Source organism: Pristis pectinata, chromosome 20 (assembly GCF_009764475.1).
Source record: "Pristis pectinata isolate sPriPec2 chromosome 20, sPriPec2.1.pri, whole genome shotgun sequence".
Lineage (NCBI taxonomy): Eukaryota > Metazoa > Chordata > Chondrichthyes > Rhinopristiformes > Pristidae > Pristis > Pristis pectinata.
In genome coordinates, this window is record NC_067424.1 from 4,929,208 (window position 1) to 4,947,507 (window position 18,300).

At 43.9% G+C, this 18,300-nt stretch overlaps 1 pseudogene; it reads left to right on the plus strand.

Moving 5' to 3' along the window:
* LOC127580721 (plasma membrane calcium-transporting ATPase 1-like) overlaps positions 1-18,300 on the plus strand; it is a 289,484-nt pseudogene that overhangs the window by 218,031 nt on the left and 53,153 nt on the right.

An 18,300-nucleotide genomic window follows, 5' to 3' on the forward strand; every position in this document is an offset into this window, starting at 1 on the left:
CCTCAGAGGGCAGTGGAAACAGAGTCTTTGAATGTTTTTGAGGCAGAGATAGATAGATAGACAGACAGATGCATTCCTGATGAGCAAGAGAAGGAAGGGTTGCTGGGGGTAGATGGGAATATGGAGATCAGATCAGTCATGATCTTATAGAATGGTAGAACAGGCTTGAGGGGCCAAATGGCCTCTACTGTTTCCTGTGACCAGAATCAATATATATTGTCGTCCTTATTCAACATTCAGTGGCAATCGAGCACAATACTCTGGCTGATTTTTCTCCTTCGAACATTTCTAGCAACCAGGTCACCAGGGATCTGATAACCTCTGAAAGGCTCTTTGAGACTTAGCTACTCACTGCTTGTGCTTACCAGATAATTTGAGGAACATGTGTAGTTGGGGAACTTTGGGTGCAGTGGGGCACACAGAGTCATAGAATCATACAGCACAGCAACAGACCCTTCGGCCCAACTGGTCCATGCCGACCAAGATTCCCACCTAAACTAGTCGCATCAGCCCACATTCAGCCCATATCCCTCTAAACTTTTCCTATCCACGTACCTGTCCAAGTGCCTTTTAAATGTTGTTAATGTACCTGCCTCAAACAGGTGGTTAAATTACTGGATTAGTAGACCAGAGACGTGTTCAAATTCCACCACAGCAGATATGGAATATAAATTCAGTTAATAAGACCATAAGATATAGGAGCAGAATTAGGCCATTCAGCCCATCGAGTCTGCTCCGCCATTTAATCTTGGCTGGCTTTTTTCTCAACTCCATTCTCTCACCTTCTCCCCATAATCCTTATCCCCCCTTACTAATCAAGAACCTATCAATCTCTGCATTAACTACACCCAGTGACTTGACCTCCACAGCCCTCTGTGGCAACGAATTTCACAGATTCACCACCTTCTGGCTGAAGAAATTCCTCCTCATCTCAGTTTTAAAGGGACGTCCCTTTATCCTGAGGCTGTGTACTCAGATCCTAGACTCTCCCACTGATGGAAACATCCTCTCCACATCCACTCCATCCAGGCCTTTCAGTTTCCAGTAGGTTTCAATGAGATTCCCCCTTCATCCTTCTGAACATTGACTCCAGGCCCAGAGACATCAAATTCTCCTCATATATTAAGCTGTTCATTCCTGGGATCATTCTTGTGAGCCTACTCTGGACCCTCTCCAGGTCCAGCACATCTTTCCTTAGATACGGGGCCCAAAGGTGCTCACAATGTTCCAAATGCAGTCTGACCAACGCCTTATAAAGCCTCAGCATTACATCCTCGCTTTTATGTTCTTTGCTTAATCAACATCCTTGCTTTTATGTTCTTTGCTTAATCATCTGACATTTTAAAAAAACCCTAGCCATGAGTAATGATGACTAGAAAACTACTGGACTGTTGTAAAAACGTGTCTGGTTCACTAATGTCTTTCTGGACAGGAAATCTCCTGTCTTTACCAGATCGGGTCAGTGTGTCACTCCAGACCCATCGGTGTGGTTGACTCTTAACTGCCTCTGAAGTGATTTAAGAAACCACTCATAGAGTTATAGAGTTGTACAGCTCAGAAATGACCCCTTTGACCCACCTCGTCCATGCCATTCCTTTTACCCATTGTCAGATCCGGTTATTTTCGAATCCGCAGGATCTTTCAGGAGTCCAGGAATGAGTTGAAAACAACTTGGTGCTTCACAAAGTTTTATTGGAAAAGTTTAAAACAAAGAAACAGTCACAGAGCTCATGGTACTAGCTTTACTACTGGGAGATGAGCTGAGACAAAAGGAACTGAATTTGAATTCAGTGGAATTGAATTTAGGAGCCGAGATGTAATGTTGCAGCCACAGGCTAATGTTACACTACAGGCATCTGGACAGGAATGAGCAGGGCACAGAGGGATATGGGATTAATGCATAGGCATGATGGTCGGCATAGACTCAGTGGGCCGAAGGGCCTGTGTCTATGCTGTACAACTCCACATAGCCGAGAGGTAATGTTGCAGCTATGTAGGACCCTGGTCAGACCCCACTTGGAGTACTGTGCTCAGTTCTGGTCACCTCACTACGGGAAGGATGTGGAAGCCATAGAAAGAGTGCAGAGGAGATTTAAAAGGATGTTGCCTGGATTGGGGAGCATGCCTTATGAAAGCAGGTTGAGTGAACTTGGCCTTTTCTCCTTGGAGCGACAGAGGATGAGGGGTGACCTGATAGAGGTGTATAAGATGATAAGAGGCATTGATCGTGTGGATAGTCAGAGGCTTTTTCCCAGGGCTGAAATGATTGCCACAAGAGGACACAGGCTTAAGGTGCTGGGGAGTAGGTATAGAGGAGATGTCGGGGTAAGTTTTTTACTCGGTGTGGTGAGTGCGTGGAATGGGCTGCCAGCAACGGTGGTGGAGGTGGATACGATAGGGTCTATAAAGAGACTTTTGGATAGGTACATGGAGCTGAGAAAAATAGAAGGCTATGGGTAACCTTCTAAGGTAGGGACATGTTCAGCACAACTTTGTGGGCCAAAGGCCCTGAATTATGCTGTAGGTTTTCGATGTTTCTATGAACTAAAGATGAGCTAGGGGCGGGGGGGGGTGGGGTGGGAGTGAGCAAGAGAGAGATTAACAAAAAATGACACCTTTTATGCCTAAAATAAGAGGTACTCTTTAGGTAACAATAGTCCAATCAGGAAACCTATTAGATACCTGTGGCCAAACCAACCAATGAAAAAACACATATTCACCTGATGGACGAACCAATAAGCTAGGAAGTGGTCATTCCTTGTGCAGCCACTTGAGGTGTATTAAACACTATACATGTTAAGAAAAAACTAATTAAAACAGTCGAATCCAACACCATCTAAACCAAACACCATCTAAACCAAACCCATCTGCCCCCATTAGATCGGTATCCTTGCCTGTCCCAATGTCTCAAACATAGTGAGCGTGTGGGAGGGTGAGAAATTTGTGTTTGCTGGATTTTGAGCTTTGATGTTGGATTTTTCCCAATTTTACCCTGACGAGCCTGAATTTCTTCCCAATGCAGAAACGACTGGAAATACTAATTTTTGGCATCCAGTATTTGAATATATTTTTGTGAATAGAGATTTTGCCCACTTCTCTCCCACTGGAGAATTAGTTTCTTCCCAAAATAATGACTTCTATTTTCTTGCATTACCTCAATCTTTGGCTTCACTTGTATGATAAATAAGTTTCATTTATTGGACATTCTTAATTATAAAACAACAATGAAGTGTATCGAGGGAAATGAAGGATGGGCAGGCAATGTTGGCTTTTCAATGTCAGCCAGTTCCCGAAAAATGAATGGGAAGAAAAACAATAGAGAGCGAGGCATAGAGGGTATGAGCTGTAAGGAGAGGTTGGACAAACTTGGGTTGTTTTCTCTGGAGCGTCGGAGGCTGAGGGAAGACCTGATAGAGGTTTATAAAATTATGAGAGGCATAGACATAGTAGACAGCTGATATCTTTCCCCCCAGGGTCGAAATCTCTAATACTAGAGGGTATGCATTTACGGTGAAAGGGGGAAAGTTCAAAGGAAATGTGCGGGGCAACTTTGTTTACACAGAGAGTGGTGGGTGCCTGGAATGCGCTGCCGGGGGTGATGGTGGAGGCAGATACAATAGTGGCGTTTAAGATGCTGTTAGATAGGCACATGAATGTGCAGAGAATGAAGGGATATGCACCATGTGCAGGCAGAAGGGATTAGGTGTCATTGGCTTAATTAGTTTGGTGTAACATCGTGGGCCAAAAGGCCTGTTCCTGTGCTGTACTGTGCTGTGTTCAAACTTAAAGGTCCGTGCTCATGTACAAAACGAAAACCTGACGTGACCACAGCTAATCCACCACCAAACTGAGACAGTTTTTGCTGTACTCAACCTGGAGGCATCTGCAGGGAAGCAGAAGATAAGCCATGTCATGCACATGTTGCTGTTCATCAAGAACAGAGGACACGTGGTAATTTCAAGCAAATCCTGACCTGGATTGAGTATTGAGCACAGCCCATCCCATCCCGTCCGGATTTGCATCCAGACCTTTTGTTTTACCCGAATATACACCTGATCAGGAGACACAAGAGACTGCAGATACTGGAATCTGGAACAACTGAGAGCAAATCAGCGGGTCGAACAGCATCTGTGGGGGGGAAAGTAATTGTCAACATTTCAGGTCGAAACCCTGCATCATCAGTCCTGATGCAGGGTTTTGACCTGAAATGTCGAGAATTCCATCCCCCCCCCACAGATACTGTTCGACGCGCTGCGATCCTCCAGCAGATTGTTTGTTGTACACCTGATCTGTCACGTGTAGTCGGGTCCTGACAGGGTTGGTTAGGTGGGCTTGAACTTGAATAATAATCAGGGACCCAGATTCCTGGTTAGCTTGTAGCTAGTTTGCTGATCAGAGGGCTTCACAAGTCATCTTGGTGAATGGTATTACTTGTCATTTAGCTGATCTCTAATGTCTTGCACCAGTTGAATGGTCTAGAGAATTCTGCTGTCTAGCCTAATCCTTCTCAGCTTTTTTCCCAGGGTAGGCAAGTCCAAAACTAGAAGGCATAGTTTTAAGGTCAGAGGGGAAAGATTTAAAGGGGATTTAAGGTGCAAATTTTTCACTCAGAGGGTGGTGGATCTATGGAACAAGCTGCCAGAGGAGATGGTCGAGGTGGGTGCAATTGCAATTTTAATAGACATTTGGACAGGTTCATGAATTGAAAGGGTTTAGAGGGATATGGGCCAAACACGGGCAAATGGGACTAGCTCAGGAAAGTATCTTTGTCATCATGGATGAGTTAGGCCAAAGGGCCTGTTTCGGAGCTGTATGATGGAAAAAGTTGGAGGGAATCTTGTGTTTGCATCCGAAGACCTCTACATCTTCATGTCTATTGTCAACAACTTTTAATTTTCGAGCTTCAATTACCACACAACTGTTAAATCCTTGTTATTCACTTCCCCTTCCTACCTAGCCAAAGCTGTGGTTTCTCTCCCTTCACTAATTTGTTGGCCAGTGTTGATGTGTGCAACATTGGGTTTCCTGTAGATAAAAGATGTTATTAGGCACTGGTTTTGTGAGTTTGGTAGCATGTGTATTTCATGCGCAAAAATAAAACATACATTAAAATTACTTTGCAGGTGCACTAAATTAATAAATAAAAGTGGGGATGTAGTGGTCTTCAAGGCAAGAGATCGCGATGAAATGGTGAAGAAGGTGATTGAACCAATGGCTTGTGAAGGCCTACGGACCATCTGCTTGGCGTACAGAGACTTTGTTAAAGAACCTGATTGGGACAATGAAAATGAGATTCTGTGTGACCTGACGTGCATCACAGTTGTTGGAATTGAGGATCCCGTGCGACCTGAGGTAAATTACATCTGTTTAAAGACACTTCTGTTCTTTATGTTTGGTGGGAATTTGTTGTGCGCACTGAGTGCATGATGCAATAACGTACGTCCATCGAGCTCAGTTTCTGAAGGTCAGTTTCCATTGACAGGCATTGTACTAAATGTCAGAAGTAGAGTTCAGCTTGCATGTTACTGCATTGCATGTTTAGCATGTAAAGTCAAAGTCGAGTTTATTGTCACATGCACAAGTCCATGTGTGCACAGGTGCAATGAAAAACTTGCTTGCAGCAGCATCACAGGCTCATAGCATCAGATAAGCAGCATTCACACGAAAAACATAAATTATACATAATTTTTACAAGAAAGAAAGTACAAAAGAGGATGAGTTTCCACTGTAGTGGTATTGGAAGTATTGGTTTATTATTGTCACGTGTACCGAGATACAGTGAAAATCTTTTGCTTGCGTGCCATCCAGACAGATCACTCCATACATAAGTACATCAAGGTAGTAAAAAGAAAACTGAATGCAGAATATAGTGTTGCAGTTACAGAGAAAGTGCAGTGCAGGTAGACAGATAAAGTGCAGGGGCCACGGTGAGGTACATTGGGAGATCAAAGGTATATTTTTAGCGTATGAGAGGTCCATTCAAGAGTCTGATAACAGCGGGATAGGAGCTTCCTTGAGCCCAGTGGTACGTGCACTCAATCTTTTGTACCTTCTGCCCGACAGGAGGGGCGAGAAGAGAGAATGACCGAGGGTGGGAGGGGTCCTTGATTATGTTGACTGCTTTCCCAAGGCAGCAGGAAGTCAATGGAGGAGAGGCTGAATGAAAAGATCGTCAAGATTGTTAATCTCATGGTTGCTGGGCTAGTTCCTCCTCCCTTTTGTTATTCTGTAACTATTAAAATAGTGCAACCTTGCTTCAGTTTTAGGGTGCTGATTTTATTTCGATGCAATATCTGAACCAGTTGCTGATCTCAGACTTGGGCATTGTCCTTGAGCACGTCTCGATTATCTCGCTGTTTCTTGGATTGCAGCTACTTAATATTCACACGTTGTAAATTAACAAACATTTGGATGTCCCACTGCAGGTGTATTGTTGCACCTGAGCAGAACTCAGTGGTGTAGGACCACAACTGTTTTGGTCACTCTGTTATAGGAAAGATATTATTGAACTAGAAAGAGTGCAGAAAAGATTTACCAGGATGCTGCCTGGACTTAGGGGCCTGAGTTACAAGGAGAGGTTGTGTAGACTAGGACTTTATTCCCTGGAACGTAGGAGATTGAGGGGTGTATAGAATCATGAAGGGCACAGGCAGGGTGAAAGCGCACAGTCTTTTTCCCAGGGAGGGGTTGCTGAAAACGAGGGCAGAGGTTTGAGATCAGAAGTGAGAGATTTAAAAGGGACATCAGGGGCAGCTTCTTCAGTTTCGGTGATCCAACTTTGACGCAGGCTTCGGGCCTTGTGCGTGTGGAGTCTACATGTTTTCCCTGTGACTGCATGGGTTTCCCCAGGTGCTCCAGTTCCCTCCAAAATCCCAAAGTTGTGCAGACACAAGAGACTGCAGATGCTGGAGTCTGAAGCAACATAGAACCTGCCGGAAGAACTCAGCGGGTCGAGCAGCATCTGTGGTGGGAAAGGAATTGTCGGTATTTCGGGCCAAAGCCTTGAAGTCCTGATTTGATACATTGACAATTCCTTTCCCCTCCACAGATGCTCCTGCAGATTCTTTATTGCTCCAAACTTGTGTAGGTTAGTTGGCCACTGTATATTGTTCCCAGTAAGTAGTTGAGTAGTAAAATCTGTGAGGAGTTAATGTGGATAACAGGTTACAGGAAAAATTATTGAGGAAATTGGGAATGCTCTGTGAACCAGCATGGACGTGATGGGCTGGAATGGCCTCATTCTGTATCAAATGGAAATACGTATAACCTGTGTAACATTACTAATCAGAATCAGATTTATTATCACTGACTTCAATGACATTAAAGTTGTTGTTTTGTGGCAACAGTACTGTACAGACATAAAATAAGTCACAAAAATAAATAAATAATGAGAAAAAAGAATAACGAGGTAGTGTTCATGGACTGTTCAGAAATGTGATGGCAGAGGGGAAGAAGCTGTTCCTGAATCATTGAGTGTGGGTCTTCAGGCTCCTGTACCTCCTCCCCGATGGTAGTTACAAGAAGAGGGCATGTCCCAGGTGGTGAGGGTCCTTAGTGATGGATGCCGCCGCCTTGAGGCACTGCCTCTTGAAGGTGTACTGAATGGTGGGGAGGGCTCTGCCCGTGATGGAGCTGGCTGAGTCTACAAACTTCTGCAGCCCCTTGCTCCCATGCATTGGAGCCTCCATACCAAGTTGTGATGCAACCAGTCAGAACGCTCTCCACCGCACATCTATAGAAATCTGTAAGAGTCTTCGGTGACATACTCAATCTCCTCAAAGTCCTAACGCAGTAGAGCCACTGTTGTGCCTTCTTCATGATGGCATCAGTGTGCTGGGTCCAGGATAGATCCTCTGAGATGTTGATGCCAAGGAACTTGAAGCTGCTCACCCTTTCCACTGCTGACCACTCAATGAGGACTGGTGTGTGTTCTCCCGACTTCCCCTTCTTGTAGTCCACAATCAATTCCTTGGTCTTGCTGACTTTGAGTGCATTATCTGTCTCATTCCTATACATCTCCTCTTCGCCATCTCAGATTCTACCAACAACAATGGTGTCATCGGCGAATTTATAGATGGCATTTCCAATCTTTGGGATTGGAAAATGTGGTGCTTGGGGCTGCTTTATAAAATTGCATGAGACCTGCCTTTTATTATTTAATGACCTTTTTGTAGTGTCTGCAGGTTTGATGTAAAGTGAATGTTAATAATGCAAAATTTTCCCATTTGGCAGCTTGCAATGCACTTGCAAATGCAGTTTGAATGGGAGCCTGAACTCGGCTGCACTGCCTTCACATCCTTGCATGCTGACAATTAGTTCACCCAAACTTCTTGATTCAAGCTTTAATCCAGCAGCTTTGACAACATTTCAGAAAAGCATGGCCAACTAAAGCTGGTGCAGAATTTATCCCTTGGCTTCAGGCAATGCTTGCCACACCTTCAGATCGCCCCATTAAGATGTTGGTTCCCTCTATCAGGAGAAGTAAGAAAGACCTGCATTTAAATAGTGTCTTTCACATTCCTTTCAGGAATACCTTCCCAGTGAAGTAACTGGAAGCACAGACAGTGTTGCAACAGACAGTTTGCAAAAAGCAAACCCCACAAACAAAATTGTGGCATTACCCAGATTGTTGCCTCAAATAGGTGTAAACAGGGATAAATATTGGTCAGATCTTGGGGAGAATTCTGCTGCTGTTTTAGGAGTAATATCCTGTGATCTTTTACATCCAGCTAAGGGAACCGCTTTAACATTTGAACAAAGAAATGGAACGCAGCTAGTTCAGTGTTACAGATAAGTGCTGAGGTTCAAGTATTTACAGAACTAATCTCTTATTTGGGGCTATTACAGATAAATCATCTTTGCGCAGTTGTAGTTCATGTCCAACAGAACGGTGTCACAGTGGCACAGCAGTTAGCACTACTGTATCACAGCTCCAGCGACCCGGGTTCGATCCTAACCTCCAGTGCTGTCTGTGTAGAGTTTCCACATTCCCCCTGTGACTGCATGGGTCTACCTTGGTTTCTCTGGGTTCCTCCTGCATCCCAAAGACATTCAAGTTCGTAAGACAACTGGCTGCTCTGTGTTACTCCCAGTGTAGGTGAGCAGCAGAAGACTCGGTGCAGAGTTATTGGGCACGTAATTGGTTTATTATTATCATGTGTACCGAGATGCAGTGAAAAGCTTTTGTTTGCATGCCATCCGTACAGATCATTCCAAACATAATGCATGGAGGTAGTACAAAAGAAAAAGTAAGAATGCAGTATATAGTGTTACAGTTATAGAGAATGTGCAGTGCAGGTAGACAAATAAAGTGCAAGGGCCATGACGAGGTAGATTGAGGGATCAAGAGTTCGTCTTTAGCATACAAGAGGTCTGTTCAAGAGTCTGACAACAGCAGGATAGAAGCTGTCCTTGAGCTTGGTGGTACGTGTCCTCAGGCTTTTGTATCTTCTGCCCGATGGAAGGGGGGAGAAGAGAGAATGACCGAGGTGGGTGGGGTCTTTGATTATGTCGGCTGCTTTACGGAGGCAGCGGGAAGTATAGACAGAATCAATGGAGGGGAGGTTGGTTTTCGTGATGGAGTGGGCTGTGTTCACAACTCCCTCTGCAATTTCTTGCGGTCTTGGGTAGAGCAGTTGCCGTGCCAAGCCATGATACATCCGGATAGGAAGATAGAATGTGAAAGAGAATAGGTTGCGGGGAACCAAACCAGGGGATTGGACCAATGAGATTATTCTCAGAACTAATATAGACTCGATGGTGGCCTCTTTTGTCCTAATAAAGGTATAAACGGAGGAATGTGAGGACAGCAGCCTTGAAGCAACATCTTTGGCATGGGATACAAGGAGAAACTGGATAGAACATACAGCACAGGGACAGGCCCTTGGCCCATAATGTTGTGCCGAATTAATTAAACTAGTAATTAAATGCCTAACTAAACTAATCCCTTCTACCTACACAATGTCCGTATCCCTCCATTCTCTGTATATTCATCTGCCTAAGACCCTCTTAAACGTCTCTATCATATTTTCCTCTACCACTACCCCTGGCAGTGCATTCCAGGCACCCACCACTCTCTGTGTAAAAAGAAAACTTGCCCCGCACATCTCCTTTGAACTTACCCCCCTCACCTTCAATGCATGCCCTCCAGAATTAGACATTTCCACCCTAGGAAAAAGATACCAGCTGTCTACTCTATCTGTGCCTCTCATAATTTTATAAACCTCAATCAGATCTCCCCTCAGCCTCCGCCGCTCCAGAGAAAACAACCCAATTTTGTCCAACCTTTCCTTATAGCTCATACCCTCTAATCCAGGCAGCATCCTAGTGAACCTCTTCTGCACCCTCTCCAAAGCCTCCACATCCTTCCTAAAAGGGAGTGACCAGAATTTGAATGTAGTACTCCAAATGCAGCCTAACTAGAGTTTTATAAAGCTGCAATATAACTTCCCGGAGCAACACACACAGGATCTCAGCAGGTCAGGCAACATCTATGGAGGGAAATAAACAGTCGACGTTTCAGGTTGAGACCTTTCATCAGGATTCTTCATTACAACTTTCTGGCTCTTGAACTCAATACCTCGACTAATAAAGGCAAGCTGACCTTCTTTACTACCCTATCAACCTGTGCAGCCACTTTCAGGGAACCTTGGACTTGGACCCCAAGATCCCTCTGTACATTAACAGTGTACTGTGCCTTTACATTAGATGTCCCAAAGTGCAATAGTTGGTTAGGCTGGGACTTTTTTTTCCTGGAGCAAAGGAGGCTGAGGGGTGAACTTCTTGAGTTTTAAAAAATCATGAGGGAGATAGATAAAGTGAACAGCCAAAGTCTTTTCCCCAGGGTCAGGGAGTCCAAAACTGGAGGGCATGTGTTTAAGGTTGGGGGGGGGGGGAGATTTAAAAGAGACCTGAGGGACAACCTTTTCACACAGAGGGTGGTGGGTGTGTGGAACGAGCTGCCAAAGGAAGTGGGAGAGGCGGGTACAATTACTACATTTAAAAGACATTTGGACAGGTCCATGGATAGGGAAGGTTAGGGGAATATGGACCAAAAGTGGGACTAGCTCACTTCAGCAACTTGGGCAGCATGGACCAGTTGGGCTGAAGGGCCTCTTTCCATGCTGTATAGCTCTACGACTCTGTGACCTCATTGGTTTTTACTTATTGTTGAGATTGTGCCTTCTGCCATATCTTCACATTGGCTTCAGAACTTCTTTCAGGAAATTGGATGTGAAGCAGGACATATGGACCTAAGCTGTGATGTTTGTTTAAATAATAGTCTGTACACACACATAACCTAGCAACATATTTGGCACGTTGGAGATAAAATTAGTTTTTATGACTTACTATTCTTCCGATTTACTGGTGAACCATCTTCATAAAATGGTGAACACCCAGCCCTTCCTCTTCCTCTCAGCTGTTGCACTACCCTGCTTCAGTGCTCTTCTTTATATTTAAATAGCTCTTCCTCTCATCTACAGCCTTGGCTCCAGCTGTTTTTTTAATCTGAGGTCACTCAGCAAGAGCTGTGCAGGGAGATTGAATTTTGACAGCTTGGCCTAAAGTCAGGAGGGGGAGTTGCTATTTTAAACCTCACAGCATTCGAAGAGTGAAGAAGCACTGACAGGAGTATACGCGAAGTGCAAGAGTTAGCAAAGTGTTTTCATGGGTATCAGAATCAGGTTTATTAGCACTGACTTGTACGTCATGAAGTTTGTTGTTTTGCGGCAGCAGTACAGCGCAAAGACGTAAAATTACAAAATTAAGTAGTGCAAAACAAAGAGGAATAACAAGGTGGTGTTTATGGGTTCATGGACCGTTCAGAAATCTGATGGCGGAGGGGAAGTTGTCGTTTCTGAATCGTTGAGTGTGGGTCTTCAGGCTCCTTTACCTCCCTGATGGTAGTAACAAGAAGAGGGCATGTCCCGGATGTTGAGAGTACTTAGTGATGGATGCTGCCTTCTTGAGGCACCGCCTCTTGAAGATGTCCTCGACGGCAGGGAGGGTTGTGCCCGTGATGGAGCTGGCTGAGTCTGCAACCCTCTGCAGCCTCTTGCGATCCTGTGCATTGGAGCCTCCATACCAGGCGGTGATGCATCCAATCAGAATGCTCTCCACCATACATCTATAGAAATTTGCAAGAATCTTTAGTGGCATACCAAATCTCCTCAAACTCCTAACGAAGTAGAGCCACTGGTGTGCCTTCATCAATGTGTTGGGCCCAGGACAGATCCTCCGAGATGTTGACACCCACGAACTTGAAGCTGCTCACCCTGTCCACCACTGACTCTTCAGTGAGGACTGGTGTGTGTTCTCCCAACTCTCCCTTCCTGAAGTCCACAATCAACTCCTTGGTCTTGCTGATGTCGAGTGCGAGGTTGTTGTTGCGATACCACTCAACAAGCCGATCTATCTCACTCCTGTACGCCTCCTCATCACCATCTGAGATTCTACCAACAACAGTAGTCAAAATAAAGATGATAATTTTGATAGGTAGAAACTTTGTAAACGTCAGTTCTTGTATGTGAACGATGGATTTTCGGGTGGAATTCTTTCTGATGCTCTTCCTTGCCCTTGACTGTTTAGCTGAGGTAGAGAGTGGGAAGGAGATCCCATTAATGTATGGTTCAAGGATGGGATGGATGGGGGAGGAGGAGGGAGCAGTTTTGAAATTTTGGGTAGATGGTAGAGTTATACAGCACAGAAGTGGGCCATTTGGCCCACCTTGTCCATGCCGACCAAGCTATCTACTTGAGCTAGTCCCACTTGCCTGCGTTTGGTACATATCCCTCTGAACCTTTCCTTTCCATGTACCTTTCTAAATACCTTTTAAATGTCATAATTGTACCTGCCTCTACAGCTTCCTCTGGCAGCTCATTCCATATACCCACCACCCACTGTGTGGTAAAACTTGCCCCTCAGGTCCCTTTTAAATCTTTCCCCTCTCTCCTTAAACCTACACCTTCTAGTTTTAGACTCCCCTACTCTGTGGAAAAAAAACTAAATATTCATCTTATCTGTGTTCCTAATGATTTTATAAACCTCTAGATTCACCCCTCTGCCTCTTATGCTCCAAGGAAAAAAAGTTGCCAGCCTATCCAATCTCTCTGTATTTCTCAAGCCCTGGTAATATCCTCGTGAATCTTCCCTGCATCCTTTCCAGCTTAATGACACCTTCCTATAGCTGGGTGACCAGAACTGCACCCAACACTCAGTGTGGTCTCACCAACAACCTGTTACAGTTGCAACATGATGGATAGTGATATGAGGAAAATCAGTATTACGTGGAGAATAATTCTGAACTGGTGAGATGGTGGAAACAGAATCTATCAGTGCCTTCAAAGGGGAATGGGATGGGTACCATAGAGAGAACAAGACTTCGGGAAAGAGCAAGGAATGGGACTAATAGGATTGTTATTCTCGGAACAGGCCGATACTTGAACAGTAGAATGACCTCCATGTCCATAACCTTTCTATGATTCACTAATAAACTGCATTTCCATAATGAATAGCATTTGCAAATGGAGTTCAGAACTACCTACCATATCATTACTTAAGTGTCTTGGTGTGAAAAAGAAATGCTTTCAGGGTTAAATAAGCTACATTAGACAGCAAGTTCAACATCACATGTTGCATAAAAATATATTTTGTTTATGCTGTTTTGTGATATTCTATTGAGCTGAGGCTCTGGAGTGCTGCGTTGCACCCAATGAAGTTCTGTTTTTCATCCCATCATGAAAGTGGGTCCTCTAGCAGGTTCTGTCAGTGTTCTCGTTCTTAGTTAAGTGTGCATCCTTGTATAAAAAATTATAGGCCTCACTAAATTTTGATTTAAATGCTGTACTCGTGTTCTAAAGGCTATTACCAGAGCTAATAATGCCTGACTTCAAGTCATCATTCACTGGGTTCCTCGGTCAACCATTCAGTGCTCAGACGAATACTCAAGATAGTCAAAGCTTGCACTGTGACACAACTTGAGAAGACAACTAAACACAGAATTTCGAGTTTGTTGATGTTGGTTTGTGCTTGCAACCGATCGGGCAATGGGAGGGACAGAATGAACCAATCTGTGCTCTCGTCCTCCTGGTGCGTTGCGATGGTGGAGTGGTTAACACTGTGAGACAAAGTTCTGGGCCATAGATTGGAGTCTCAGTCCCATCACACTTGAAATCAGCTCATTATTTAGCTCTTCTCAGTAGCAACTATAAAGAAATGGAGATACAAGAGACTGCAGATGCTGGAACGTGGAGCAAAAAACAAACTGCTCGAGAAACTCAGCGGGTCAGGCAGTATCTCTGGAGGGAAACAAACAGTCGATGTATCGGGTCATGACCCTTCATCTGGATTGAATAATGAAACTATTGGAACGTTGTAAAAATCCATCTAATTTCCCTTAGAAATCTGCCATCCTTATCCAGCTAGCCTATATAAGATATGATATCTTTATTGTACATCGAAACACACAGTGAAATGCATCTTACGTGGAGTGTTTTGGGGGCAGCCCGCAAGTGTCGCCACGCTTCTGGCACCAACATAGCATGCCCACAACTTCCTAACCCGTACGTCTTTGGAATGTGGGAGGAAACCGGAGCACCCGGAGGAAACCCACGCAGACACAGGGAGAATGTACAAACTCCTTACAGACAGCGGCCGGAATTGAACCCGGGTTGCTGGCGATGTAATAGCGTTACGCTAACCGCTACACTCTAGCCCCACCAATATGGTTGACTCTTCATTGCCCCCTCAGTTCAGGGGTATCTAAGGATGGGCACTGCTGGCATTGCCAGTGTTGTCCACATTCTGGGAGTAAATAAATAATTTTTTAAAAATCTTCTCTATCTCCATGGTTCCATATTTCAGTGATTTTTGGATCTGCAAGTAGAAGAAAGCTTTCATTAGAGGGGAATAATGTCCAAGCAATTTTGCAATATGTGACACCTGTCCCACCAATGTGATTGGCTCTTAATCAGTGCATGGGCAGTTAAGGGTCAATAGTTGCTGGCATGGCCATTGACACTATCATCCTGTTTACAAATAAATAATAATAAAACTAGATACCCTGCTAAGAGTCCAGGGTCACAGAGATGCCCTTCAAATTGCTAAATTTAAGTTAGTAATTTTCTGGTTTTGGAGGAGTCTTGAAGAGTTTTTGAAACCTCAAATTAGAAAAAAGACTGCCAATGATGGTAAGTTAAATAATAGCTTGCCATCCACTGATACTGGGGCAAATCATAGGTTGTTCAGTCTCAGTTAAATTTAGAAAGCACGGAGTTGGTAGAACAGACACACACTTCTTTTATTAGGCTGCAAAGTATACGGTGTCAAGAACAAATGGCAGAAAGCAGTCTGTAACTTAAAGGATGCAACAGTTCAACTTTTCTGCGATCTTTCGTTTCTCTTCTGTGTCTACATTTTATTGCATGTGTGCACAAGCTTTCTAATAGTATAAATTAGACAATTCCTGATCTTATAGATCACCATAGTTCAGTGATCAATAACCACAGCTTTATGAACATTGCAGATGCTGGAATTCAGAAATAAAAGCAAACAATGCTGGGAACACTCAGCAGGTCAGGCAGCATCTGTGGAGAGAGAAACAGAGTTAACATTTCAAGTCTTTGACTAGAAGATGCTGCCTGACCTCTGTGTTCCCAGCATTTTCTGTTTTGATTTTGCACTGGTTTTATCATTATATCATCTAAGAAAAACTACAAAAGTACCCTCCTGCACAGTGCAGCAGTTATAATTGTTTGCACGATTCTTTCCTTGTTCAAGTTAGTATAGTTTTTCCACCTACAAAAATTTCCATCGCATCAGTATTTATAAATTAAGCACAATGAAATCGCTGAGTTCTCATTGTTAATTGATGACTTCACCGTCAGTGATACACACCACTGAAGACCGCACTCCTTGCCCTCTCCCCTGCTTCCTTTCTTTTTGTGCCAAGCTTGGATAACTCTGCACACCTAACTACTCTCTTGTGGTTAACCTCCTCAAGCCTGTCCCAGTTGCTTCTCTTTCGTTAGTGAACTAACTCCAGCTTCAACTACCTGCTGCCCAACTGGGAAGAGTTATTTGTGATTGAATGATATTTGTGTTGAATTATGAACCACAACGATGCAGTTGCGGTTCTCCAACGTTAATTCCCTTGCCTTACTTCTCGCTGTCTCGATAAAGCAACCAACATAATGAAAGATCCTCCACCCCGGACATTCTCTCTTCGCCCCCCCTTCCATCATGCAGAAGATACAAAAGCCTGAGAGCACGTACCACCAGGCTCACGGACAGCTTCTATCTTGCTGTTATAAAACTATTGAACGGTCCCCTAGTGCGATAATATGGACTCATAAGCTCAGATAAGATATCTTTATTAATCACATGTACATCGAAACACACAGTGAAATGCATCTTTTGCATAGAATGTTCTGAGGGCAGCCCGCAAGTGTCGCCACGCTTCCGGCGCCAACACAGCATGCCCACAACTTCCTAACCCATACGTCTTTGGGATGTGGGAAGAAACCCACGCAGACACGGGGAGAACGTACAAACTCCTTACAGACAGCAGCCAGCATTGAACCTGGGTTGCTGGTGCTGTAATAGCGTTATGCTAACTGCTACACTACCGTGTTTGCCCATGCCTCACAATCTACCTCATTATGGCCTTGTACCTTATTGTTTGCCTGCACTTTCTCTGTAACTGTGACACTTTATTCTGCATTTTGTTTTGTTTTCCCTTGTACTACCTCAATGCACTGTGTAATGAAATGATCTGTATGGATGGCATGCAAAACAAAGTTTTTCACTGTACCTCAGTACATGTGACAATAGTAAACCAACTTTCCCTTGCCTTCCCCCTCCCCTCCTTCAAGACACTACATCTCACCAAAGGAACATAGGTTAGCCACACTGCAGTTAAGTATTTCACTTAAAAAAAACATTTGGGGTTGAGCACAATCCTTTAGCAGGAAAAATTCAAGGAATCTTGAGGTAAAATGACTTCCCCAAATTATAAAAAACACCCAGTTGTGTTTTTTGATCAGTTTGAGATGACGGCTTCTTTAAAGGTTTCTATTGAAATTAAGAACAAATATAATTATGAGCCTGTTGAATTGATCATTTATGAATGATGCTTAACTATGCAATCCGGTCTAAATAATATATAATGCCATGTACCTGATATCCTGCTCCAGTTTGTTCCTAATTTAAATTCTTTTGAAGTCACATGCTAAACTTGTTCACAGTATGGCTGGAGATGCTTATTATCTATAAATAAACAAGTCCATTTCTCAACAGCCACAAACAGTTTGGTTGATTCCATTATCCTGGTGAAAATAATTACACCTCTGCCAGCTAATTTTATTCCGGGATGAAAGGCGTTTATTATTCCATGTCAACCTATGTTGCTGCTAATTCCCCTTAACCCTTTCACTTCCAACTCTGCACCCCTGAATGAACCAAACATCAAAGTCAAAGTCGAGTTTATTGTCACGTGCACAAGTCCATGTGTGCACGGGTGCAATGAGAAACTTACTTGCAGCAGCATCACAGGCACAGAGCATCAGATAAGCAGCATTCACAAGAAAAAAACATAAATTAAACACAATTTTACAAGAAAGAACCCGATTAGAACAAAAAAAAAACAAAGTTTGTTTTAGTGTAAAGTGGTCGTAGTGTTGTTAAACTGTAGTGTTTATGGTTTTGCTGGTTGGTTCAAGAATTGAATGCTTGAAGCTGTTCCTGAACCTGGTGGTGTGGGACTTCAGGCTTCTGTACCTCCTGCCCGACGGTAGCTGCGAGAAGATGGCACGGTCAGGATGGTGGGGATCTTTGATGATAGATGTTGCTTTCTTGAGGCAGTGTGTCCTGTAGATACTCCCGATGGTGGGGAGGGATGTGCCCGTGATGTATTGGACATGCCATCAGAAGTTCTGTTGATCTTCCACCTACACCCTAACCACTGCAAGATGGAAGCTTTTCCAGTTTTAAATGTTTAGCACACTACATAGCAACACATTAAACTCTGCTACCACTGAAGTCTATTGAAGTAGAGTTCAATGAGAGTGTATTTTTGCACCAAATAGGTGCAGAACGGACAGAGAGGCAGCACAGTGGTGCAGCCAGTAGAGCTATTACCTCACAGCTCCAGTAACCCATGTTCAACCCTGACCTCGGGTGCTGTCAGTGTGGATTTTGCACATTCTCCCTGTGACCCCGTGGGTGTCCTCTGGGTGCTCCGGTTTTCTCCCACATCCCAAATACATGCTGGTAGGTTAATAGGTCACTGTAACTTAACCCCTT